The sequence below is a fragment of the Camelus bactrianus genome, chromosome 7 (assembly GCF_048773025.1).
Source record: "Camelus bactrianus isolate YW-2024 breed Bactrian camel chromosome 7, ASM4877302v1, whole genome shotgun sequence".
NCBI lineage: Eukaryota > Metazoa > Chordata > Mammalia > Artiodactyla > Camelidae > Camelus > Camelus bactrianus.
Genome location: NC_133545.1, coordinates 28341172 through 28368454, shown reverse-complemented (window position 1 = coordinate 28368454; position 27283 = coordinate 28341172). Strand labels below are relative to the sequence as shown.

The 27283-nt window shown below is 34.9% G+C and overlaps 1 long non-coding RNA gene across 1 annotated transcript; it reads right to left on the bottom strand.

Annotated features, from left to right (window-relative positions):
* Positions 1 to 1111: 1111 nt before the first annotated feature.
* Positions 1112 to 24868, bottom strand: LOC123614698 (uncharacterized). The gene is made up of 3 exons (XR_006722162.2): positions 24739 to 24868; positions 22202 to 22266; positions 1112 to 1434 (listed from the first exon to the last, which is right to left on the bottom strand). It is a non-coding gene; the product is annotated as an uncharacterized LOC123614698 (long non-coding RNA).
* Between the last annotated feature and the right edge of the window lie 2415 nt (positions 24869 to 27283).

Sequence of the window (27283 nt, the reverse complement as noted above, 5' to 3'; positions counted from 1 at the left end):
AGTGGGACTTGCTATGTGTCCTGACACAGGTCTGTGCCAAAGGAAGAAAAAGCAAATTTTCTTATTTTCAAGGGTATTTCTAATGGGCTACGGGTGGTCCTGTCTTAGCTCCATCACAGACTTGGCTGAATTTGTTCCCTTGGTTCTCTCTCTAAAACTACCATCTGCTGGCACCAGCCAGTCTCCTGGATGCTGGTGCTGCCCTGTTATCTTTCAGAAACCCCTGGACCATGTCTTCGCCTGGGCTACTGAACCAGCTTGTTTTAAACTCATTTCCAAATAAATCAGGTCTGTTTCAGTTTTGATGGAGGTTGCCATCTTTTTGTGTTTTTACATACGATGACTTTCTATGCCCACAGATTCCACTCAGAGCCCCTCTGCTCCTTAGTTCTTCAACTTTCCTTAATGATACATTCCTGAATTACCATCATGGAACTCAAACTTGGGCAACAACCTTAACCTTCCTGAACTTGTTTCCTCATCTGAAAAACTTGTTATGAAAGTCAATGAGAATGAAATTATTTAGCATAGTACCTGATGAAGAGATGTCGCTTATAAAAATGTTAATTTACTTTCCTTTTACTTTGGGCTGAATAAATAAGACCGTGACCATTTTTTTTCCCTCTTGCTGTTTTTCTTATTCACTTGGGCTCACTGTTTCAGCTCTGTGAAGACCTTAATGCAAAACTCATCATACACTCTGGGTTTCACCAAATTTCACGTGATACCAGGTTTATCGTAATTCTCTTAGTTTGAAGTTTTATAGTAGATTAAAATACTGTTCAGCAAATATGCACTCTTTCTCCCTGACCCTAATTCCCTTTCCCACTGACTTGGCTGGCCCATGTGACTCCCATGGGTGGGAGTGACAGGTTGCCTTTTTCTAGCAGACACCCATCACCGTCCTTCACTCTTACCATCCTCTGGGAGAGCAGCATGCTTAGACAGCAGTTACTTCTTCAGCCTGAGTCCCAGCATGAGACACAGTAAAGATCTGAAACAAAGCACAGCTGAAACCAGGAACCCAGGCAGGCCCAGGAGAGCCATAGCCAACACTCCATGAGTGAGAAATAATTGTTCACTGTTTAAGCCACTGAGACTTTGGGATTGTTTATTGTCTCAGCAAAATGCTGAGTAATACAGAAACCACGAAGAGAGGGTCACAGCATGTAGCTCCTGGCATTTCGTTCACACGGTCGCCAGGACATGTACTCTGTGTCCTAGATTCCACATCCCCGTCTCCCATAATTGTCCCATCGCAGCTCAGTCTTGCACCCCCTCATTGGTTTCTTTTATTAAGCAGGATTATTTTCCTCTTACCAGTGAAACTTGCAAGAGACTCATCATTTCCAGAGTGTATCCTACTTGCGATGTGCTTACTCAAGTACATTCTCAGGGAGTCAGGCCTTTCTTCACAAATAATTATTTTACCAGCTGCAAGGAAAAAAATTTTCATTTTGTGTAACATAAGATGGATGCTTTTATGTAGTCTTTTCTGAGACATAAGTGAATCTTACTCAGGTTTAAGTAATTACCTGTTTGCTTTAAAATAAATACCTGATATGTTTTTTCTAAGGAGTTGCATTAGTTTCTTATGGCTGCCATAACAAATTACTACAAGCACAGTGGCTTCAAACATCACAAGTTTTTTACCTTACAGTTCTGGAGGTCAGAAGTCCAAAATGGGTCTCACAGGGCTAAACTCAAGATGTCAGTGGAATGTGTTCCTTTCTGGAGGCTCTAGGGGAGAATCTATTTCCTTGCATTTCCTAGCTTCCAGATGCTGCCCACATCCCTTGGCTCCTGACTCCCAGAAATAGAATTCCTCTGACCTCTTCTTCTACCCCCTCATCTCTTTCTCTGACTCAGTCCCCCCTCCCTTATCCACATATAAGGACCCTTGTGTTTGCTTTGGGTCCACCCGGAAAAACCATGACAATCTCCCTTCCTAAGACCCTTAACCTAATTATATCTTTTCCCCTTTGTGTAATAATGTATATCTTGTGGAGAGGTATGAGGTATAATGGCTTTCTGGTGATAGCCATTCAAACAGGTATAAAGTGATATCTCATTATGTTTTTGATTTGCATTTCCCTGATGCTTAGTGATGTCAAGCACCTTTTCATGTACCTGTTGGCAATTTGTACGTCTCCTTTGGAAAATTATCTATTCAGTTCCTCTGTCCATTTTAAAACCAGGTTTGCTCTTGAGTTGTGTGCATTTTTTCTTTTTTATCTATTTTGGATATTAATCAAAATCAAAATCCCTTATCATATGATTTGCAAATACATTGTACCACTCCATAGGTTGCCTTTTCATTTTGTTGCTTGTTTCTTTTGCTGTGCAGAAGATTTTTAGTTTGGTAGAGTTCCACTTGTTTATTGATTTGCATGAATGCGTGAAATATCAAGGTCACTGACCTATTATTTGTCATTTTATTGCATATGATAGAGTACATGGAGATGATTTTAATTTGGTTCAACAGATCGTAAGTCAGTGATTAATTATAGTAATCAACTCCACCCCTCATAATATATTCATCCTTACTGAACTATTATGTTATTTGAATATGTCCTCTTCACATGATCATTAATGTTTCCCCTCTAGACAAAGTTATTACTTATAAGTGATTTATAGTGTTTTTTTAAATCTGGACCATTTTATTCACAGGACTACTTATAGTAAATTTTCATTTTATTTATTCCTACTTCAGCCATGAATAATTGTCCACCTTCTGCTTAGTCCCTATAGCTGAGAAACATTTCCTCTATATAATCATTGTTCTGTTTATTTTTGCTTTGTTTCTGATTCATAACAAATTATAAGGTAATAGGATTTGGAAGGAATTTTTCGTGGATAAAGACTTAAGGTAGTTTTAGGATATTTTATTTGGTACTTACTTCATTTGTAAAGAGGAAAAAAATCTTCCTTTTGTCTGTAACAACTATCATTCTATAAAATCTTTTTTCTATTTTAAGTCTCCGTGTAATTTTTGCCATCTAGTGGACAGTCTAAGTACTGCTCAGTTTTGTAAATTTTGTAAACTAGGGCTCCATGTAGGATATATGGAGATGGAAATTGATCAGAGACATTCTAGGGGCAGTGTCTGTGTTCCATTAGGTACCAATTCAGATTATGTAGGATTAAAATGCTTAATCTTCCTTTTTTTTTGTCCTTATGGGCTGATATTAGAGATACGTATTCTTGTTATAGATAAAACAAAACATTCTTATTACAGACTTAGTATTCAGGAATTGAAGATGAAAAACTAATTTATATAAAAGTAAGCATTATTGTTTAAAAGGGCCAGTATTTGTTGGGGGAGAAGGTGAGCCAGATAGGATAGTAATGAGGAGAACAAGGGGTCTAAAGAAGAAAAAGCAAAGAAAGAACAGAGGGAGCTGGGGCAAAGAGGCAACCAGACACAGCTGAAATGGGAAAAGACATTAAAATGTGTCCAAGAGAAAAAAAAAAGATGGGAATAAAAACGAACTGAGAGAGAATAGAAATGGTGCTTAATTTTGCCATGTGTGTCGGCTATCCAGAAGTGCCACCTCTCTGATTTTGTCTGCAAGATTCTAAGAAAGTGTCCCAGAGACCTTACTTCCTGATTACTATGATCAGTGTATATAGGCCTAGATTACACATGCACTTAGATTGTCCATATTCTGGGCTCTAATGTAAATCTCAAGAGATTTACAAAGATTAAAATATCACAAGTATGTTGTAATGACAATAATGAAACTTGAAATCAATAAAAATATGTCTGGAAGATCTTTCAATATTTGGAAATTAAATAACATACTTCTAATTAACCATATTCCAAAAAATCACAAGGTAAATTAGAAAATATACTAAATTAAAAGAAAATGAAATGAGGACTTATAATTTGTGGAGTTCCTCTGAATCAGCTTTAGCAGGACTGCTAAGACACTACTTAGAGGGAAAGTTACACCCATCTATGCTTGCACTAATAGAATTGTTTCAAATAAATGATTTAAGATTCCAGTTTTAAAAACTAGGGGGAAAGTACAAAGAAAGCATAAAGAAAGAAAGAAATGAAAAGCTGTAATCAATGAGACAGCAACAAAAGTCAGCTAAACTAAAATTACTAAACTTTTAGCCAGAATGATAAAAAAAAAAGATGATGTGAATTATAAGTATCAGAAGTGAATAAGGAACCATTATTACAGATCATGCAGACATTCAATGGATTATAAAGGAATGTTATTGATAAATTTACACCAGTAAATTTAATTGCATAGATGAAACATACAAATTTCTTAAAAGATATAAACCATTAAAGCTCACTCAAGAAGAAATATATAACATGGATAGACATCCATCTATTAAAGATATATAGCTAAATAGTTGCCCAGAAAGAAAAATGTAGGTTCAGATGGCTTCACATATTCAACATTGCGCTACAAGTTCCAGCCAGTGCAATAAAGGCAAGAAGAGGAAATAAAATGCATAAAGATTGGAAAGGGAAAAAAATTATCTCTATTTGTAGATGATATGATTATATACATACAAAATCTAAAGAAATCCACAAAAAATCTACTAGAACTAATAAGTGAGTTTGTCAAGGTTGCAAGATACAAAATAACACACAAAAATCAATAGTATTTCTGTATACTAGCAATGAACATGTGGACTTCAAAATTAAAAATACTAAATGCAGACAACCAACAGGCAAATGAAAAGATTCTCATCATCGCTAATCATCAGGGAAACGTAAGTTAAAACCACAAGATATCATCTCATACCTGTCAGAATGGCTATCATCAAAAAGAACACAAATAACAAATGTTGGCAAGGATGTAGAGAAAAGGGAACCCTCATACACTGTTGGGGGGAATGTAAATTGGTTCATCCACTGTGGAAAACAGTATGGAGATTTCTCAAAAAAAATAAAAAAAGAACTAACATATGACCCAGCAATTTCACTTCTAGGTATAAATGTCTGAAAAAAACAAAAACATTAATTTGACAAGATACATGCACCCCAATGTTCATAGCATTATTTACAGTTGCCAAGCTATGGAAGCAACCTAAGTGTCCATCAGCTGGTGAATGTATAGGGAACTGTGGCATACACACACACACACACACACACACACACACACACGAATACTACTCAGCCATAAAAAAGAATGAAAATTGCCTTATGTAGCAACATGCATAGACTCAGAGGGTATTATGCTAAGTAAAATAACTCACATAGAAAAAGACAAATATCATTTATATGTGGAATCCAAAAAATACAACAAACTAGTGAATATAACAAAAAAGAAGCAGACTCACAGATATGGTAAATGAAACTAGTGGTTACCAGTGGGGAGAGGGAAAGAGGGCGGGGCAATATAAGGGTAGGGGATTAAGAGGTACAAACTATTATGGATAAAATAAGCTACAAGGACATATTGTACAACACAGGGAATATAGCCAGTATTTTATGCAAACTATAAAAGGAGTGTAACCTTTAAAGATTGTGAATCACTATATTGTACATCTGTAACATATAATATTGTAACTCAACTACACTTCAATAAAAGTTAAAAATACTATTTTTAAGTGAAACACTGAACAAATCATATATAATCATATATGTGTACTGAAAAATACAAAATGCTGATGAGAGAAATCAAAGAAAATCTCACACGAAGAGACATGTTTGTTGGTTGAAAGACTCAACGTAGTAAAGATGGCAATTATCTTGAAGTAGACTCAAGTTTAATGACATTTCATCAACATCCCAGCAAGATTTTTTATACATATAGACAAGATTCTAAAATTTATCTGGAAAGGCAAAGGAAGTAGAATAGCTAAGACAATTTTGAAAAAAAATTAAGTGAGAAGAATCATTTTACCTGATTTAAAGGCTTTTCATATAGCTACAGTAATCAAGACTCTGTCGTATTGTTGGAGAAATAGACATAGAGTCATTGGGATAGAAGAGAGAATAGAGAAACAGACCTACACAAATATGCCTGACTTTTGACAAAGATATAAACACAATTCAATGGGGGAAAAGTAACTTCAAAAAATGGTGCTGGAGTAATTGACCATCCATAGGCAAAAAATAAATAAATGTAGCCCTCAGTTTCATACCTTATATGAAAATAAACTCAGGAATGGATAAATGGATCATGGACTTAAATATAAGATGTAAAACTATAACAATTTTAGGGAAAAAGGAGGATAAAATCTTTGAGCTTCAGAGCTAAATAGAGTTCTTAGAGCCTGACACAAAAAGCATGGTCTATAAAAGGAAAATTGATAAATTAGACTTCATAAAAATTTAAAACTTTTGCTCTGTGAAAAATCCTGCTTTAACCTCTGTTAAGAGGATAAAAATAAGCTATAATCTGGAAGAAAGTATTTGTAAATTACATATCTGACAAAACACTATTAGTATCTAGAATATGTACAGAACTCTCATAATTCCAGTTAAAAAAAAAAAGGAATCCAGTTAGAAAAAGGACAAAATACATGAAAAGACATTTCACCAAAGAGGAGATACAGATGACAAATAAGCACATGAAAAGATTTTCAATATCATTGGGGAAATGCAAACTAAAACTACAATAAGACATCACTAAGGGGGAGGGTATAGCTCAGGTGGTAGAGCACATGCTTAGTATGCATGAGGTCCTGCGTTCAATCCCCAGTACCTCCTCTAAGAATAAATAAATAAAGGTAGTTACCTCCTCCAAAAAAAAAAAAAAAAAAAAAAAGACATCACCACACACCTATCAGAATGGCTAAAATAAAAAACAGAGTCAATGTCAAATGCTGGTTAGGAGACAGAAACTGGATCACTCATACATTGTTGCAGGGAATGTAGAGTGGAACCGTCACTCTGGAAAATAGCTGTTTCTTTAAATCCTAAACATGTAACTATCATACAAACTGGCAATTGCATTCTTAGGCATTTATCACAGAGAAATATAAAACTCATTTTCACACAAAAGCCTGTACACAAATGTTCATAGCACTTTTTTTGTAATAGCCCCAAACTGGAAACAACCTAAAGTCCTTCAAGAGGTGGGGTGAATGGCTAAATACATTATGATACGTCCATATAATGGGATACTACTCAACAGTAAGACAGAATGAACTACTGATACATACTACAATCGGGTGAATTTCCAGAGAATTATGCTGAGTGTAAAAGCTAGTCCTTAACGTTTACATACTGTATGATTCCATTTATATAACATTATTTAAATGTATAATTATAATAAATGTGGATAAATTGGAAGTTTAGGATTTGCAGATACTCACTACTGTACGTTAAATAGACAAACAGCAAGGTCCTACTCTATAGCAGAGGGAACTAGATTCAATACCGTGAAATGGCTTATAATGAAAGACTATGAAAAATATGAATGACTATGCTGTACATCAGAAATTAACACAACATTGTAAACTGACTGCACTTTAATACAAATAAATTTAAAAAGAAATAATAAACCAAAAAAAAATAGTACAGATTAGCAGTTGCAAGAGTTTAAGGAAGTGCTGGCAGGTATGGAGAAAGTGGATGTGGCTATAAGAAGGCCACACAGGCATCCTTGTAATGATGAACATGTCCTGTGTCTCCAGCCTGTCAATGCCAATATCCTGGTTATTGAAGTATAGTTTTGCATGGGGGGAAACCAGGGTAAAGGGTAAATAAGACTTCTCTATTCTTTCTTACAACTGCATGTGAAGTCACAATGATCTGAAAATTAAAAAGATATCCATATAAAAATAATTACCAGAGCAACATGGACTTCTCTGAAGGTATGAGTAGTTAAGGATAGTTTATTTCTTCCCACCTCCTATAAATCTCAGAGCTTCACTTAATGTTTTTAGGCCCTTGAAGCCTCTTACCTATTCTATATGGTTGGCGAGCCAGGCTCTATGTGTACAGTGTTCACATTTCTCCAGAGACATGCAAATTGTTAGTAAAGATAGAATTCTAACAAAGATGATGTATTTATTTTTCTAAACAATAGGTGGCATCTGAGTTTCAGAAATAAAGCTGAATATTCCTGCTCTTGTATTAGGAAATGTAATTGTATTTTTCAAACTAATTTAATTTACATAGGCACACCTTGGAGATACTGGGGGTTCAGTTCCACAATAAAGCAAATATTGCAATTAAGTGAATCACACAAATGTTTCAGTTTCTCTGTCATAGAAAAGTTACATTTACACTACATTGTAGTCTACTAAGTTTGCAATAGCATTTTGTCTAAAAAAAATGTACATATCTTAATTAAAAAATACCTATTGCTAAAAAAATGGCTAACCGTCATTTGAGCCTTCAACGAGTGGTAGTAGTAACATCAAAGATCACAGGTCACCATAGTGAATATAATATAACGAAAAAGTTTGAATATTGTGAGAATTACCAAAATGTGACAAAGAGATGTGCAGTGAACAAATGCTATTGGAAAAATAGCCCTAATAGACTTGGTTGACTCAGGGTTGCCACAAACCTTCATTTTGTAAAAAAGGCATTATCTATGAGGTGCAATAAGAGGTAAGCCTGTATATAGTTCTTTCTCATGGTTTGTAATACATTTAAAAGTATTGGTTAACGGACTGAAAGAACATATATTTTTTTCCTAAAATTAACATTGGGAATATTGCTACTTTTTTGGGGGAAAAATATTAAAATAACCTATTGATTATATAATGCAATTTTATGTTTCTTTGAATATATTATAATTTATACATGGTATGAGAATACTCTTTCTCAAAATCATACTGGACATTTTAATTCAAATCTAGTAAATTCTAATGCATATCAAATGTTTATTTTTCTAATTTTAGTTAATATTATTCAAATGTGTAGGAAATCTAATGCAATTATTCAATATATGAATAATGCATAAATTTATTTTCTAATAAAATTTACATTATTTGGAAACATTAGCCTTTTGACTACTTTGTTATATCTTAGACACCAAATGTATTCCTGTTCACCTCCCTTAGGATTTGAAATTTATTTCAGGGTATTTTAAGCCTGAGAAACCACTGGTAGGTGTGACCAATCACTGCCTATTGTTTTTAGGTGCTCAGTATTTGTTGGCTACTTCTATCCCAGTTTAAAACAAACAAAAAAGCCTAGAACTGGGATTTCAAAATTGTAGAATAGATAAATAAGATTATACTGTATAACACTGGGAAACATATACAAGATCTTATGGTAGCTCGCAGAGAAAAAAATGTGACAATGAATATATATATGTTCATGTATAACTGAAATATTGTGCTCTACACTGGAATTTGACACAACATTGTAAAATGGTTATAAATCAATAAAAAATGTTAAAAAAAAAAAAAGCCTAGAGCCTTTTTTGTTATTTCTCTAGTTGTAAACTCACATACATATTCAGAGTTGTTGACTTTCTTCTTTCCTAAGAACCACTAGCCTATATTGTTTTGATTATATTTGTATTTTATGTTGTTCTTTTGTGGGCCTGCTAACACATAACCCTTCACAAGAGGTCATGGCGAAAGTCACCTTCCAGCCTTGCCATGAGTATCTGTGTCCTGCCTTCTGCCTTTAGCCCCGAGCCTAATAGGATAAAAGCTTAATCCCTGACTCAATGAGCGGTGGAAACAATCCAAGGTTTTTCATTGAGAGATTGAATTTGAATCCATGCCCTGCTATTTTTGAGCTCTGAAACCATGGTTAAGTTTCCAAACCTTTCTAAGCCTCAGTTTTGTCTACAACAAAATCTACTGTAAGAATTAACAAGGGCCTTAATTTTTGATGTTCATTAGAAAATAAAATTTCAGAAGTAAATTCAACTTACAAATTCAAGCTATTGTTAGAAGACTATTAAACACAAATTTCCAGTAATACCTAGCTAGCAGTTGTCAATTACAGGAATTTTCTTTTTTAAAGGAAAGAAACAAAAAGGTGGAAGAAAAAAATTTTTTTCTAATTTGGAAGTTAGTGCTCAGGGTAGAAAATACTTTGTATTATCACAGTAGTCTCACCCTGCTTGCTTAAAATATTGCTATAAGATTTTAGAAGTAGGAGTTGGGAAAAGCAGAAGCTGTCATGAATAGGGTGTACTTTCACTAGGGACAGTGAGGACAGACTTCAGGAGAGATGAGCAGAGTTGGAAGGGCTTTGGCACTCTGGGAAGTGGGTCAGGGGAGAAGGACTTCCATACTGAATCAAGGATGTGAATGCATGGCTTAAAAACCTAAATTGACATCATCTCACAGCAATATACTATCATATCATAGTCATATACTGTCAGTTACTTAATCATTTTTGTGGGAACATATTAATACATCTTCTCTCTCTAAGAACAGCTTTTTGAGTGGTGATGCTTTATATTACTGTCTCTTTGAGTGTCTAGCACTAGAATATACAATCTGATTATATAATAGATAATAAATAATGACAAATTAACCTTTCCATCTGTAAAAATGAATTCTTAAACTATGCAGCTAGATTACAAAACGGTTTTTATTTTACTGAAGTTATATTTTATTTCAGTTTTTACTTTTATATTCGTCAAGGATTTATTGTCACTAAATCTCTTCAATGGAGTTATTTATTTTCTATAAATTCAATGCAGTATAATAGAAAGATAGGGAGGCCCCTAACAGTATTTTCTACTTGAGATGACTGGTATCTTTAAAATATATTTGTAGATGCCAGGTCTAGGCAATGAGGTGACTGTTTTGCCTAAGACTTTGCATATAATTAGTATATAAGTGAAAAAAAATTCTTACATCAGAGGAGGTAATACACTCACTTTTCCGAGCAGTATCTCAGAATTTACTACGAAATTGACTTGTGTAGGATACACAGGATAAATTTTAGGTCCTGTAAGGAATCATGTCTCAATAGTATTTTTTCTTTTACTCCTGAAGTTTATACTGTCCATATTATCAAAGATATCTACAAATGATTTAATAATATAAGCAGATTTTTAAAAAGTAAGCTACATTAACTTATTCTAGATTTGGAATCCATACCAAAGGAGCTGTGTAACTCTTCTGGTGCCCTAAGGCTATAACAAATTCCACACTGGGGAGAACATGGTTGAGACAAATAGTATATGGATTCCTTGTAATGTGGTTCTTTTTTCCTTGATTTACTTTTGAAAGCACTATATTTATAATTAACCAAATTAAATGAAACCTGCTGAATTTAGAGTAAACATGACCTTTGTGTTCCGTGCTGAAACATTTATCCACAAACTGCCAGCAAATCCTATAAATATTAAATTCTTCTGCCTCATGCGAAGCACAACCCTCCTCCACCACATGTACACTCGTGAGGAGAGGAGTTAAAGAGGAGGGCAAGGACATGGTCTGCAGCTTTTTATTTATGAAAACACAGTTTCCATCTTGTCTGCAGTGGTTATGAATGCAGTAGCACACTGAAGACGCACTTACTGTTCACTTATGTGTGGAAAATGGTTTGCATGAGCCAATTTAAATAAGGGAACAATATGCTTAGATTTGTGTGTGTGTGTGTGTATAAAACGAATGCTGCCCTTATATAATATTTTTTTTCACTTGGCAACATTGCTGAGGTCAGCATAACCTATTGGTGCTGTAAACTGTCTAATAAATCTCCAGCCCTGCTATTATTAATAACACAGTGATATGACAGACACATCAGCAGTGGAAGTGACTGTTCACACGAAATGATCTAGTGCTAAGAAGGGTTTAATTTTACTGGCATTAGTGAACATTCAGTTTTATAGTAAGTGTTACAAGGAGATCTTGTTATTCAAGTTCCCTATTAGTCTTAGCAATGTGGAAGTTAATTCTTTAACTGCTAAATTGGAGCTACCGTAATGTTTTTGAGGTAGGTTGCGGTGAGTTTTCTCCCTGATTGGTCCTCTTTTAATAAGTGCTGTTCATGGAGAATTTCATCTACTATTGTAGCTTGAAAAGAATGACTGAAGTGATTAAAAAAAATTCACATGTAGTACATGTAACATGTAGAATATCCACTGTAACAGAGTCCCAGAAAGAGAGTCAAATTCAGATAAGACTTTAATGAATACAGAATTTAAGGAATTATGGCAAGATTAAGGAAACCATCAAAGAAGTTGAGGAATTGAGGGAGTAGCAATATAGCGACGGCATTATTAGCCCAATGAGAGCTGGAGTTTGTAGACAAGGAGTGCAGGAAAGAAACTGGTTGTGGAGGAATGCAAAACATTGCCAGAAACACATCTTAGAGAAGACAGGGAATGGATAATACACAAGCCTCTTTCTCCTTGCACCTTCTAATTTACAAATGTCTCCAACTGGCTGGATACACATGAGAGCCAGCCAACAAGATGCAGTTACTAGGGTTCAGCATGGTGGAGTATAGAGCAGGGCACAAAGAAGGGCTAAGATGAATCTGGGGCAAAGTAGCTGGACAAAAGGTGAGTAACCAGCAAGCTGACGAAAAGATTAAAATAACCTTCTGTAATGGCTACTTCTTATATGAATTTTTCTGCTTTGGGCTCCAATTAGAGCCTTGACTACAGTTTGACAACACTCCAAGGGATTCTTTTAAGCAGGAACTTAATGTGCTGTGGCCCAGCAGCTTCTGGGGGTGCCCCATTTCACATATCCATTTGCATCTCCTGTACACAGAGGTCACAGAGCCCAGGAAGAAGTCTTGACCTCTGTTGATCAATGGGATTCAGATGATTGGATGGTTAGGGAGTTTCAATAAATGCTGGTTTGCAAAGAAAAAGGAAAACTGGAGTCTGGTAATCTAGCAATAGAGCCTCAGGGAAGTATAGTTTCTACTGACAACCATATGGCTGATTTGGGGCAGTTTTACTTCTTGTCACCTCGTTACCCAGGAAATCTTTGATGAAACAGTGTTGTGGTGGTGGTGGTATTGCTTCAGGGGCAGGGCCTCTCCTTAGAAGTATCCTAACCTGAGGTTTGAAATCCCAGCTGGGGTGGCTATGGTGACCAATGGAAAAGCTGTATCATTAGCCACCGGAATATTTTATATCTCACACAACACCATACCTTCCCTACCTCTGTGCATGTAACACAGAAGGTTCATTCTTCTTGCCTCTCAAGAGCCATAATGTAGATTTCCTACTTAAGAGCCACAGTCCCATGATCTCAAAGGTAGTGAGTGGCACTTTTGTCAATTTTGATATAGTAGATTTCCAGCTTCATTTGGCAAAAGTTTCTGTGGTGTGGCAGCAAAGAAGATGACAGTGGAATTCCAGATTTCACCTTGGACCTCAGCTGTCACTGTTGTGGGACAGTGTAATCAGTTCTGATTGGTCAACAATGACTGGGGTTCCATGACAAAGACTGAACTTCCCATAGTTTCTCAGGTGACTGAGATTGGAATGTTGATGTGACTATATGTGCATTTACCACCTGGTGGAGCTCTCTTACTGAAGTTATAGCTCATACTGATGTTATCAACAAACCATGTATAAAAAGGACAATCTACTAAAATGTGTTCTCCCAATAGTCTTCCTTTCCTCCCAGTGTAAGAGAGTTACTAAGCTTGGTGATGTCTTCCCTCAGGAACTGGGGAAGACAGAAAGCAGAAGGGCCTGAACTCAAAGACTGTTCTCTTCTTTGACAAAAGCCTAAGCATTCTGAAGAGGACATGTTAGAAGGAGAAGACTACTGAACACAAGAGATAGGAATGCCTCCCAGAGGCTGGGAAGGGGCAGATGGCTGTGGGTTTGGGAATGACTCGTTTTTCCTTGTGGGCCTCACAGAGAGGCAGCAGGCCCTTATGACCAGGGTTCCCATCTTCCCTGAAGGTTCCCATGTGTGATGTGGATGAAGAAGAGGCCAGAGGAGCAGGGCAACTGGAAGAATAGTTGTCAGCATGGATTGGTTGTTAAATGGCCAAGGGCCTACCTGGACCTCTGCACAAGCTTGCTGTAAGGAAGGAGCACCATGTACATATAACTGGGTTGAATTTCTTATCAGCATGGGCAACAGGTGTTCAGAGTTGTCACTGAATTAGTCTGCATAAAACGTTGAAATAGTTTTTGCAGTATTGAGTGTGTGGACTGAGATTCCTTAACTTTACCAATGATTTCTATTACAAGGGGAGTTTTCTATCAGTTTCCTATAAGCCTTCTTGATTAGAATCTTGTTAAAAGTTTCAGCCAGTGTGGCCTTGGGAACAATCTTCTTTGTTCTTCTCCAAGTTGGATTCCTCTTTTTTTTCTACCTCAGGTCACAGGAATCCTCCAGTCATTGTTTAGAACCTTGGTTATCACTTTCTACATATGCACCAGCACAAAGATATCTCTAATTACTGTCAGATAAAGTGATCCTCATGAAATCTTGCCTACTTAGTAAGCTCTAGAAAAATGCTTGGTTTGTGATCTACTTGTTTACTTGTTGTCCAGTCCAAGTCTATATCCTAAATTTGTCAAGAAATATCTCTTCCTGCGGCTGCTGAACCATGGAAATAGTCATTAAAGTCACCTTTCCTTGAGGTGAATCCTCAGGAGAATCCTCATTCCCCCTGTATTCCATACCTCTTATCCCATTGCTATCCCATCCTTCTTCATGATTCTTAACCATGTTTGCTTTGCATCTTGTTTGAATTTCCTCATTATTTACTTATTTGCATCTGGAAATACTATTCTAGACTAATTTATCTGAAATGCAAGATAAAATGGGACCTGATCTCAAACTAAAATACAAAGATTTAGTAATCAGTATGGTATTGGCATAAGACATGCATAAATCAACAGAACAGAATAGAGAGCATGGAAATAAACCTGTGCATATGTGGTCATTTACAACAAAGGCACCAATAATACACAATGGGGAAAGGATAGTATCTTCAATCAATAGTGTTGGGAAAACTGGATGCACATAAAAGATATACACACAAAAAGAGTGAAATTAGACCCCTCTCTTGAAACATACCCAAAAACCAACTCAAAAAGAGTAAGACTTGAATGTAAAAGCTAAAACTATAAAGCATAGGGAATAAGCTCCTTGACATTGGCCTTGGCAATGATGTTTTGGATTTGGCATCAAAAACACAAGCAACAAAATAAAAAATAAACAAGCAGGATTACATCAAACTAAAAGGGTTCTGCACAGCAAAGGAAACCATCAACAAAATGAAAAGCAAACTGTGGAATGGGAGAAAATATTTGAAAGCCACATATCTGAAAAGGGGTTAATATTAAAATATATAAGGGACTCATACAACTCAATAGCAAAAAACCCAATTAAAGATGGGCAAAGGAACTGAATAGACACTTTCCAAAGAAGACATACAAAGGGACAATTGGTATATAAAAAGATGTTCAACATTACTAATCATCAGGAAAATGCAAATCAAATTCACAATAATCAAATCACCTCACATATGTTAGGATGGCTATTATCAAAAAGACAAGAGATAAATGCTGCTGAGGATATGGAGAAAAGGGAACACTGGTACATTGTTGGGGGAACATAAACTGGAAAAGCCATTGTAAAAAACAGTATGGAGGTTCCTCAAGAAACTAAAAATAGAACCACTATATGATCCAGCAATCCCCCTTCTGGGTGTGTATACATATACATCCAAAGGAAATGAAATCATTGTCTCAAAGAGATGTCTCTACTCCACTGTTCACTGCAGTATTATTCACAATAGTCAAGGTATGGAAACAACTTGTGTCTGTCAACAGATGAATGGATAAAGAAAATGTGGTATATATACAGGCATACCTCAGAGATACTGTGGGTTTGGTTCCAGACCACTGCAATAGAGCAAGTCACACAAATTTTCGGATTTCCCAGTGCATATAGAAGTTATGTTTATACTATACTATAGTCAATTATGTGTGTAATAGCATGTCTAAAAGAGCAATGTACATGCCTTAGTTTAAAAAAAATACTTTATTGCTAAAAAATGCTAACCATCATCTGACAACACAGGGCTACCAAAACCTTCAATCTGTAAAAAATGCAGTACCTGCAACATGCAATAAAACAACATATAGCTGTATACACAATGGAATATTATTCAGCCTTAAAAAAGAAATCCTGCCATTTGCAACAACATAAATGAAAGCGGAGGGCATTTTGCTAAGTTAAATAAACCAGACAGAGAAAGACAAATACTGCACAGATTCACTCATATGTGAATCTTTAAAAATATGTTTAACTTACTGAAACAGAGTAGAATGGTGGTTGCCAGTGAATGGGGGGGGGTGGGAATGGGCAATGGTTGGTCAATGGGTACAAACTTTCTGTAAGATGAAAAATTTCAGAGGATCTAATATACAGCATGGTGACTATAGCTGATAATACTGTATTGCATAATTGAAATGTGCTAAGAGAATTAATCTTTAGCATTCTCATAACTGCCCCCCACCCCAAAATGGTAATTATGTGAGGTGACAGATGTGTTAACTCGATTGTGGGAATCCTTTCATAATGTATACAAACATCAAATCATGTTGTACATTTTAAGTAATTACAACTCTATTCGTCAATTATACTGCAATAAAGCTGGGGAAAAAAGATATAATGGGAATTGTTGACACTTTGGGATGGAGAATTCTTTGTTTGGGGAGACTGTCCTGGACATTGTGGAATATCCAGTAGCATCCTTGGCCTCCACCCATGATACATCAGTAAGCCTCCCCCTATATCATAACAACAAAAAATGTCTCTAGACATTGCCAAATATCCCATGGGGGTGTAAAATCACCTCTAGTTGAGAACTGTTGTTCAAGAAGAAGCTTGTAGGATAATTCATTGTTAAATATCTTTTTTGGATATGTTGTTAATATGCACAATATATACTGAAAGTTGTGCATTCCCTTTTTTTTCTTTTGTTTGTATGAAGAGTCATTTAACATTAGAAAAAAATGCACTGACAGTGTTCTGTATTACTGCAATTTCTCTTAGCTCTACGGATATAAACCTTGGGGGAAGGATCTTTTAAGAGGACAACCTTTAGATTAAACAGAAATGCATACAAATATACCTTATTCTTGTATATTTTTATGTGAATATGTCCATATATAAATTTATTGCTCAATTCAAATGAGTAGTGGAGCTTAGCTTAAAGAATAAAACTGGAGAAATGGTGTTTTAGTTTTTCAGCACCAAAAGAGGGGGAAGAGAGATTAAAAATTGCAGTAAAATTCAAAATGTCAGCATTTTGAAGGAGTTGTTTTAGATACAGAGAAATCAGATTTCCTCAAAGGGTAATTTTTAAAAAGGTGTACCCAAACATAATTTTCCTGGGTTTTAATATAATAAACTTTGTATTCAACACATTTAATTAGCTAATAAAAACTATTCATTCTTAAGAAATTCCTGAAAGCTATACTATTAAAAAAAAGATCATTTATTTCCCCAGAGGCTTCATTCCAAAAAATAAGCAAGCTCAAATTTAAACCTTCTTTATGACTGTGTTAAGTACATCTATTACAGTACTTTTTCCTATAAAATCTCTTCTGATAGAAAGCAGCAAAAATTAAATCTGTGTTCTGCATGCCAAATCTTCACAGTGTTTCCCAGCTGTGTTGGCGTTTCAAGGCAGGCTCCCATTCCCTTTGGAGTCAGTGTAATGAGCTATAATTGATGGCAGCAATGATGATGACAAAGCATGAAGTGAGCCTTTCTCTGGTAACCTCATTCAAGATTTGTGAAACTACTTCCCTGTCAGTCTTTTACGTTTCTATAGTGAATGAACAAAATTATTTTAGAAAGTCCTCTATTTTGAACCTAATAGTTTTGGGTGGTTCTGTTGTTGTTTTTTGCTGGCCCATGAATCTCAAAATTATATTCTTGTTTTGGAAGCTTAAGTGGATTATTTTCCAGAGCTTGAGTTTCCTTTATTGTATCAATGATTTCTTCTTCAAAGTGCTTAAGATAGCACGTGTAATATTGAGGAGAAAATGTTTTAATTAAATATAAGATTAGAAAACATACTTCCTATGTTCTTTGGAGGGCTGCTACAATTTTGCCTTGAATTTTCGAGGTAGCGTATAGCATGTTACATTATTAGAGAGTGGAGAAGTGTATAGTATTAAGTTCAATAATGTCCTGAGGAATAAGTTGTGCATATATACAAAGAAAAATAAACGTAGAGGCCTTTTACAGAAAATATAAAAATTTCAGTTAGGAATCACTGACTTGTTCCAACATGAAATCCTAGAGTTGAAGGAGACCAGCAGAGGTCTCCAAGTTCAAATATTCTAACTCACTGCAAGTATCTTTTCCAAAAGTGTGGTGATCCCTGGAATGATACGTGATGAGAAACGTCAAAGAATGATGACTTTAAAGCTGTCTAAAAGCTGGTGTCCTCTCCTGGTTAAGCATCTTTACAACCCTGTTGCCTAATTGTCAGTATTTTCTTTTTATAGGATAGAAAATCTTAGCCGAGGAAGGCAAAGTAATTTGCTCGTGAGTTCACAGATGGAAGTAATTGAGTTGGCATTTAAACCTCAGTTCTTCTGAATTTAAGGCCAAAGCTCTGTCTGTTTAATCACATTTCTGTAATTCCCTTTTTTAACCCCAACATTTTTGAAAGGAATTTTCAAACACTGAGAAAATCTGAAAGAATTTATATATACTCTCTATCTAAATTCTTTTGTTCTATCCTCGCCATTATCATATACCCATCTATCCAGTCCTCTATCCTTCCATCAATCTATTTTTAATTGATGCATTTCATATTGTCATAGATATCAGTACATTTCTCCATAAATAATTCAGCATGCATACTGTTAGAGTTTAAGAGTTATTTATATTTCAAGAATGAAGTGCCCAAATCTCAAGTATACAATGGGAAGCACATCCACAAATTCATGTATCAGTGCAACAAAAACCCCTATCAAGATACAGAACGTTACTTAGGAAGATTCCCTCATGTCTCTTCCCAATGAGTCCCCTTCCTTTATTAAAATTATTTTGATTTTTTCCTACCCTAAGTTAGTTTCACTTATTCTAGAACTTTACATAAAGTCATTTATATAAAAACTTTATATAAATACATTTTTGGGTAAAGCTTCATTTGTTCAGCATGCCATTTTGAGATTCATCAATGTTACTACATGTATTATTACTTTTTTTTCTTTTCTTATGAGACAGTATTCCATTATAGAATATGCCACATTTTCTTTTTTTAAATCCATTTGCCTATTAACAGACACCTGAGCAGTTCCCAGTTTTTCAGGTATCAAGAGTAAACTGCTGACATCCAGCTTCTGGTTAGGCATGTAAGGAGCTTGGAGGTTATCACTCTGTCCTAAGAAATAAAAAGATTAGAGAGACAGGAGAATTCAGGGAGTCAGTGCTTACCAGAGCAGAGACTCACAAGCAGAAACCGCCATGGGAAATAGTCTGGGTATGAAAACATGAACTGTAATTGATCAATTGCTGGAGGCTCAGTCTGGACAAGTCTGAGAGTTAAAAACTCCATGAGGACCCAGTCATAGGTGGCCCCCACAATATTGTGAAATTTATCTCCAGGAGTTCAACCTGGTTCTCACAGTAAATAGTGGAGAAAAATTCCCTTGTGCTTCTGGCAGAGGGAAGGGGCAAAGGATCCATTTTGAAAGGCACCAGAGCACTCTGTTCTTATCAAGGCCTGCCCTCAGGGTAAACTAATTAACCTGAACTTAACCTGCTGGGGTATTATCAGAGCCTAACTGACCTAGGGGAAGGGAAATATCCAGTTCCAGCCCACTATAAACATCCTGTCCCACATGAGGGAGAAGGAAAAAACTAAGAAGCACTTGTGAAGTCCACAGTCCAGGGACACAGGCTCACTAAAAGACAGATTTAATCATAAGACTATGGAACACTTCCCTTCCCCCCATATCTTACGACCACATTACTGAAGGCCTATTTACAGAACATCCTTTTACCTGGTACATTCTGTCCAGCTATCAAGAAAAAAATGACAAGGCATATCAAAAGGCAAAAGACACAATTTGAAGAGACAGACATACCAAGCATCAGAACAACATAGCAGGGATGTTAGAATTATCAAACTGGAAATTTAAAATAACTGTGATAAATATGTTAAGGGTGCTAATGGGTAAAGTAGACAGCATGCAAGAATAGATGAGCAATGTAAGCAGAAAAATAGAAATCCTAATAAAAAATCAAAACTAAATGCTAGACACTTTTATTATAAAGATAATTCCTCATAGTTGACAGAAGTAATGGATATCAAATAAATAACAGGCAATAAGCTTTCTTGAAATGATGCTACTTGAGAAATAATCTAATATAGAGAAGATAGACATTATATTTAGCTACGTAAAGTTATTATTGGCATCCATTTTCTTTTTTTGAAATCATATTCATTATTTATCTAAAGTTTGTAATGTTAACATCCAGCACTCATTTTCAAAATCATATCCTAAAACTTCACTGCCTTTGGCTACAATCATCATTCTTGACAGGAAAAGTATAGTTATGTCAAAACCCAAATTTGGAAAAAAAAAATTTTTAAAGTAGCCATTAGTGTTCTGAGAAGTCTGCATCTTACCGTATCTGGACAAAATTACTTGATATTTTTCATAAAGATGGTATACTAGATACTCCCAGTTATGGTCAGCTGCCTTAATATTTATCCTGTTTTTATATACCTCTACAGTAAAACCTGATTGGGGGGGTGGAACTGGAAAGACTCATTTTTTTAGAATGAAATTATTTGTGTAAATTAAGGAGTTATGCAAAAAAAACATGTTTTAAGCACATGAAGTAACTAGAAAAGTCAGTGAATTTGTTCTACTAAACAGATTGATGAACTACACTTGTAAATAGTTGTATCTACTTCTGCTTAAGTATTGTCTTCTGAAAGTCCATAAAAATTTATTTTTCTCAAATTTATTTTAGATTTGTAGTGCTAAAAATGACTTTGGAGATATTTTGTCAATTGGCAAAATTAATCTCTTTATTTAGCAAACCCATTCTTTATAGAGACTGCAATGGTACTTTTCAGTCCAGCTCCATTTGAATGATTAAATGTTGTCCTACTCAAGATTCAAATATAGCAAATGTATGATTTTGTTAAGGGCTTATGTATATATATTTTTAAATTCCTGACATCGATAATTCACTATATCAACCAAGAAGAATTTAATTTACAGTTAAAGATGATTTCAGAGTAGTGAAGTATTGTTTTTAACCAAAATAAAAATGTATGGTTCCTACTGTGAATTTTAAGCATTCTTATGTATGGTGAAAAAAAATGACATTTTCACATTACTAAATGTATATATTGTTTACATCAGTAAGAAGTTTTAGAAATCTTGGAAACTTGAATTTTTAATGTTTTTCCTTGAAAACATTTTAGTCATGAAGTGCTTAATATATGTTTAAGGACTATAATAGTTTACTTTAATTTTAGTAATTCTGCACAATTTTTAGTATAATTATTATTCAGTTGATACAAATTTACTTAATAGAATTCCAAATTTAATCATTTTAAACTTAATTTATTAATTAAATTACTGGTTTACTCCTAAGAACATCATCTCTTCATCTATGCATTCTCATGCCCACCATCTACTGGTGATCCAATGGAATCTTTCGCAGTGATGGAACTAATCTACATCTGCGTTCTTCAGTTTGGTAGCCCCTAGCCACATGTGCCTACGGAGGGCTTGATGTATGCCTAGTGTAAATCGGGAATGGAATTTTAAATTTATGTTTAATTTTAATTGATTAAAAATTAAATAATCATATAATGTTAGTAGCTACTCTGTTAGCACTGATTCCAGACTTGCATGTTCCTACCTCGAAATTCTACACTTTCTATGTCATGAAATCCAGCTGATACATAGCTGTTGTCTAATTATTAACTCTTCCAATATATTTTTAAGTTCAACAGCAACCATTTTTATGTTCCAGTTTCTCATCACTATGACTCTATCATTTGTTAAATGAATAAATAGTTTAGAAACTGGTAAGCCATACAAAATAATCTTCTAATTTACAACCATTGTTAGATATTCATCAATTGCTAGATACCTAACTGTTCCAATAAACATTTGACAAAAATCACTGTTTATAGATGAGGACTGACCACCATTCTATTCATTAATTTGATGTGCTTTCTTCCTATCATACAAGAAAAAAAATTAAAATCATTAAAAGCTGTTTTATATCTGAGATGTGCATTTGAATGTACACAATGGGGAAATGGAAAAAACAAAACAAAGCCAGGAAAATAAAAGAAACCTCTAACCTATGTTTTGAAGAGAACCAGGATCCAGTCTGGGGAGGGCGGGGTCCGGACATGCTGTGAGCCATCTGGTGACAGAAGAAATATACAGGGAAAAATCAAATGGCAGGTATTTACTGAGTTCTTGTGTTGTGCCCATCATTGAATTAGGTAATGTGGTAGATACAAAAGGACTTACGATGTTATTTATTCTCTGAATGAGTTTGCAATTTGGTGGAAATAAATAAAAATGATTGAATTTTGGAATATGCACATAGGAAATAACAATTAATCCAGATGAAACAGGCTGAGCAAGAGAACTTAGTAAAAGATTCACAGCTGTAAGTCTGCAGGTGGAAGGCCAAAGATTTTAGAAAAAAAAAGGATGATTCGTGTGGACACCTTCCCAAATTGGTCATATTTTTTCTAATCTGAATATTATAGTACAATGATTATTATATTATTATGAAAAACGATTATGAGCATTTGTTTTTCAGTTCGAATGACTTCAGGCTATTAATAAAAGCAGAACTATGATTGTCAACAAACTTGTTTGGATGGTCCACCGGGCAGTACGTTTTCTTGGGATTTATCACTAAATGAAGGAAATATGAGGTATAGCTCATGGATGCCTGTTAGTAGAGTCAAAGTTGATTTCCTTTCAGCTTTTAGTATCTTACTCTTTAGAAAAATTACATACAGAGATATTCACTATTTTTGGCATAGAGTTCTATGAATTTTAATGCATAGATTTTATAACTACCATCTCACCTGGTTATAGTACGATTGCAACATGCCAGATAATTCCCTATTGTTGACTCTTTTAATCACACCCTCTCCCCTATCCTTTCCCCTGGTACCCACTGATCTGTCCCTGTTCCAATTTTTTTTTTCCAGAATGTCATATTAATGGAATCATATGGCATGTAACCTTCGAGACTTACTTTCTTCACTAAGCAAAACGCCTTCCAGGTTCACGTTGTTGTGTAGCAGGAGCAGAAGTCCACCCATGTATATTGATGAATATAATTGCTCTGTCTGGATGTACCACAGTTTGTTTATTCATCATTCATTGAAGTATATCTGGGTTATTTCCAATTTGGGGCAATAGTAAATAGTGCTGATATAAACATATATGTACATGTTGGAATAAAAAATGTTTGCTATGAAAAGAATAGTTGAGAATAAAAGGACAAGCCACAGACAAGAGGAAAATATTTGAAAATCACATTGTGTCCAGAACCTAGAAAGTTGATTTTTAAATTATATTAGAAATGGTTTGCCCTGAAACAAGAAAGACAATGTTAGAGAAACTGAATGGCAAAGTTGTTAAGCCAGCCAGGATTACATTTTGTTCTGAAATGAAACAATAATAGGAGCATCACAATATGGCTGTAACAGTAATGTAAAATAATATGGAAACTGGAAAGATGCCGACATGCAGGAAGGCTAGATTTTTGTAGATGTATATCTTCAAAAAAATGAAAAAGAAATAAGATACATAACGCACAATTTTAACAGGGGAAGAAAGAGGTCATTGCATTTATAGGGCTGTAGCACATATTTAAAATATGAGAGCATCTGAGCATGAGCCCTGGCATTTGGAGAGCTTTAGATGTGGGCAGCCAGGTCACAGAAGTGATCAACCAAAATGCCATTATTCACAAAATATGTGGGAAGAAAGGACACGTGATTTCTTGGTTGTCTTAAGGCTGAACGTATTAATGGAGACCAGAGAATGGAATGGAAATTTGAGCAGAATTAAATCATAAATCACCTGGAGCTTATAAAGGTAGGTGATGTTAAAGGCTTCGGGAAACAAGCATAAAAGGGTCTGTAGAGAGAACAGTGAATGGAAAGGCATTTACGGAGGAGGTGGAAAGAAAGGACAGTTAGGTGGTAAAAAAGAAAAATGTGCAAGTGGCAGCTTGTGGCTGTGGGTGTTCTGGAGAGGACAGTTCCATTCCTGAGTGCTCACCTAAGGACAAAGATATATACTGCAAGGACAGCAGCAGCTGTGCATATAGAAATTAAAAAAAAAACTTACAGAAGGGACTGTCTTAGAGAAATTTAATGCTAGTTATCACATTCTTTTTCCAGATGTTTTCTGAAATTAAACTATGTTCAGTCTCTGTTCTCTGTTTTTGTTTTGTTTTGTTTTTTAAATTCTGATACACTCCAGAAACACAAAGTGAAACAGAGACTTCTAAAAAGAACAGCATTTCTCCCTAAGGATCTGTGCTATAATTAGTGATTTCAAATAACTCGTGTATGACAGATGATATGTAGTAAAAAAATAGTAGGACGTGGTAGATAATGAAATTTAATAATCAACTATTACATGCTGTTATGGGGCTAAGTGCTTTGTAAACGCCAGTTATCATTCAAAATAGTAAAATATGTCCCACTAGATGTTATGGTAGAAGGAAGCAATCCTCTGCAATTGTCTGTACTTTAGGTTACAGATCACTTAACTTTTCAAAAATATGAATAGCAAATTCACTTACTTATGTTTATCTATTGATACATATCTCTATTATTTCACATGTATATAGACTTACCTTGAGTTTATTCTCAACAGAACATCCAGAGAGATCTTTCCCAAGGAAGGCATAGCTTCTCACTCTTCTGCTGTTGGATCTTCTATGACTTCCTACCTCATTCTGAATACAAGCCAGTCTTATAAAGCCTGCAATTTTAAAATAAAAATCCTATTTTGTTTCTGTCTTTTCTCTGTGTCATTCCTTCTCTGGGGCACTGGCCAAGCAAATAAGAGAACAAACATGCTAGGTATGTAAAGAAATTCAAGAAGAAAAAAAGTTTTTTAAAAATACTGTTCTACCATACAATTTACACATAGAGTACCTGGTATTGTGTCTGCCACTGTCATGCTGAATAATAATTTGCATAACATGAATACCATTTAATTAAAGTCAACATTATACCAATTCATATAAAATTAAGAAGAAAAAATTTGCCAGTCTATAGGTCTATTTACCTGCCTTTCATCCCTTTGTCTTATGTTTCACCTCTATATTGATTACTAAGTCCACCAGATAATTTATAACTTTTGCTTAAACCAATCATATGTGTTTTAGGGAAATGCAGATCAAATATTATTTTATATTTATTCAAATATTTACCATTTCAGATACTTTTCAGCCCTTCCTGAGCATCCAGTTTTCTTTCTGGAATCATTTTTTTATCAACTTGAAGAATTTCCTTTAGCATATTTTACAGTAAAGATCTGCTGGTGGCAAATTCTCTTTGTCCTCTTTTATCTGAAATGTCTTCATTTTGCCTTCATTCTTAAAGGATATTTTTGATGGCTTAGAATTCTGGATTAATGGTATTTTTCTTTCAGTACATTAAATATTTTGTTCTTCTATATTCTGGTCTCCATGGTTTCTGATGAGAAGTCAGTAAAAATTCTAGTTGTTGTTCCCTTGTATGTGATGTGTTGTTTATCCCTGGAAGCTTTCAGTGTTTTCACTTTATCTTTGGTTTTAGTAGTTTGACTGTATTGTGGCTAGTCATAAATTTCTTTATTTTTATACTGTTAAATTTCTTGAATCTATAAATATATGTCTTTCACTACGTTGGGGAAATATTAGCCATTATTTTTTTCAAATATCTTATTATCCCATTCTCTGTCTTCTTTTTTCTGGGATTCACATTATATGTATACTAGACTTTGATCTTCTCCCATAGGTACATGAAGCTCTATTAATTTCACTTCCTTTTCCACTTTTTTTCTTTGTTATTCGGATTGAACAATTTTTATTGATTTTTCTTTAGGTTCACTGACTCTTCTCTGTGTCATCTCTATTCTACTCTTGATTTATCCAATAAATTGATTATGTGTATTATTTTATCAGTTCTAAAATGTCCATCTAGTTTCTCTGTTTACATTTTCTATTTTTATGTTGAGATTTTCTATATTATTTTTTATTGTGAGTACATTAAGCAAGTATGGCATTAACCATACTTACGAAAGCTGAGTTGAAATCCATGTCTGCTAATTCCAGCATCTTAGTCATCTCCAGGTGCTCTCTTATAGTCAGAGGTGGAATTAGGAGACAAGGAAGCATCCTAGAATACAAAATTTAAGGAGCCCTTTACTCTTAGATGTTGACTTTGTACTCGCAGGACCCTGAGAATGAGTGCTTCCTTAATTTTGTATTCTAGATGCCTCATCCAGGGCCCTGTTTTATTGAGTCTGATTTTCTTCTTTCTTCACAAGTTAAGTATTTTTGGCATATATTCCTGAGTATTTTGAATGTTACATCATAAAGACTCTGGGTTCTGTCATGTTCTTCCAAAGTGTGTTGCTTTCTTTTTTTTTTCTTTTAAACAGGCAATTAACTTGGAGGCACACATACTATAAACTTGGCCTTTTGTGTATCAGTTCAAACCCCAGATCAGTTCTCTTACATTTAGATGGGCTGCTCTGAATTTGTCCTGCTCGTATATGGTCCAGGATTCAGCAAGAAATTGTGGCAGAGTATTTACACGAACTTTGGGCCCATTCTCTGGCTTTCTCCTTTCCTGGATCATCACTCACTTTATAGTAGTTTTAGTAGTCCCAAACTCTGTCTTTCGGTTCTTTAAGCCACAAAGAGTATAAGTTTTTGGCCAGGTGCCAATTATTGGCTGTTCTCAGGTAAAAGCCATAAAAACGGAAAACTCATTATGTAAGTTTCCTTCTTCCATGTATTGACTGTCCTCCAAATTCTGTGACTGTTCACTCCCCAATGCCCTCATATATATATATATGTATCTCCCCAGTGCTTACAGTTATCTGCAGGAAGGTTGATCTAATAGTAGCTTAATTATAATTAATACTGGAAGCAGAAATCCTATACCTGTTTCCTAAAAGGGACATTTTCTATAAATGAAAGAAGGAAACATATAAGAGAGATTTAAAAAATTAGAATCTATCCATTTCTTCCCTGCTTTAGAGTTCACCAAACTACAGCACTTGAGGTATGCTCTAACTTGGCAAGAAGAGAAAGGATAAGTAGGACAGGACTTTAGTTAGGATTGGGGAAGGTCTTTAATCCTATGGTACAATCCCCAGTAGAATGGTCAGAAATCTAAATAATT